At 38.6% G+C, this 1,617-nt stretch overlaps 1 long non-coding RNA gene across 1 annotated transcript in view; it reads right to left on the bottom strand.

Moving 5' to 3' along the window:
- LOC106523526 (uncharacterized) overlaps positions 1–1,610 on the bottom strand; it is a 2,327-nt gene extending 717 nt beyond the window's left edge. Inside the window, exons 1-2 of the long non-coding RNA XR_001310906.1 lie at positions 625–1,610; positions 399–531 (exon numbers count right to left, since the gene is read on the bottom strand). This is a non-coding gene — a long non-coding RNA (uncharacterized LOC106523526). The remainder of the gene's footprint in view (positions 1–398; positions 532–624) is intronic.
- Positions 1,611–1,617: the final 7 nt, after the last annotated feature.

The raw sequence follows: 1,617 nt of genomic DNA, 5'->3' as shown, positions 1-1,617 counted from the left end.
AGTAATATATTTACTGAGAAAAATGGTGACGTGTTCAATACTTATTTTACCCGCTGTATCTCAGGAAGACTCAGCACTTCTTAACAACGTTGTAAACTGCAGAAACAGACTTTTGAACCAACTTGCTGTAAAGAATCTCCTGCAGGTATGTGGTCAGAAATACAAGAACACCGGTCGCCTGAAGGCCACTGATGAGAATTTACTTCCTCACCATCACAAAGATCAGAAAGATTACAATGTCTTTAGTGTGTTAATAACCTAGAGCATGGCTTCTTTTAATCTGTGCTGCAGGACAACTTTGTGTAATTGTTAGTCTGCTACACGCATCACCTCATATCAACACCCTACAGTCACAAACGCCTCTCATACACACAGTGAAGCTTTTCTTTTTTATTTACCATAAAACCGATCTTCTCTTCCACACTTGCAGGTGATGAAGAGGAGTGAAGCGTGTCACATTAAAGCCCATTTGCTCTCATCATCATSAAACATCATCCTGCCAGTGTCAGGAAACCACGCCCCCTTCAGAGCCTGGCACGATGAAGATAATGGCGTGATATTTCGAACATGTTTTTAAAATCATTTAAATTTGACTTTCTCTAAAGTAATAGATAAAAATGTTACCAGAGAAACCAGGGAGCCTGTGGCATTCTTCTTCTTTTAATTCTGGAAAGCTGCTTSAAATCAGATTAGGTATCTCATGAGGCCAAAATACAGCGGTGACTCAGGGCCTGAGGGGGGAGAGGTGGGAGATAAATCCTGCTGTTCGTGTCTTAGAGAGCTTTAAAACAAACACAACAGTGATGCAACAAGCCTCCTGAGGTTACAGGCTTCAGAAAAATACGCTACAATTGCAATTTTACAGATGTTACTCCGAATAATACATTATGTGCATTTCACTACACATTTTTATATGGATATGCATCAACTCACATTGTTGATGCAGTGACATTCCTCTCCATTCATCCACACATTTCTAATTAAAAGATCTGAATGCATGGAACAAAAGTCCATCTTATTKTCTCTAAAATCTTCAAGACCTCAGCTTGACCTTATAGTGGCTTCGCTWAACTGCCTTCATCTAATCAAAATGCAAACGTTGGAAGCAGATGCCTGAAAATGCCCCCCATAGTCTTGTCATGGTTTGTGGGTATCAATTATTGAATTTTTCAAAGTGTTAAGCAGATGCCTTAGGGGATTTCTAATCGCAGGGATGAAGTGTGGAGAATCAAAAGTATTTATAGCATTTTTTTTCCTTCCCCAACACCTGGGTCTCAGTTCAGTGGATCCAGGACAGTGGTCTTTAACTATAGCCAGATTTTCCAGCATAGCATCAAAATACTGTATATTGTTTTTTTTTTTAGTGACCGCTAGTTTTCTTCACTCACATTTGAATTGTCAGTTTCTATAGTGAAGCAGACAAAATGTTCGGGCCAGGAATGGGAATTACCAAAAGAAGTGATAATTGCAATAAAGCAGTTAATTTTTACAGTACTGAAATACCAGAACCAACCCCTAATTTGAAAGTTTAAACTATTGATATGCTGAGAACACTTGGTCAGAAACATGCCACTGCAATCACTACATGCTGAAATAAGTTCTAATATATATATATAT

The sequence above is a fragment of the Austrofundulus limnaeus genome, unplaced genomic scaffold, assembly GCF_001266775.1.
Source record: "Austrofundulus limnaeus strain Quisiro unplaced genomic scaffold, Austrofundulus_limnaeus-1.0 Scaffold158, whole genome shotgun sequence".
NCBI classification, from domain to species: Eukaryota; Metazoa; Chordata; class Actinopteri; order Cyprinodontiformes; family Rivulidae; genus Austrofundulus; species Austrofundulus limnaeus.
Note: the sequence above shows the minus strand (reverse complement) of the source record. Positions and strands in the feature narration are given on the sequence as shown.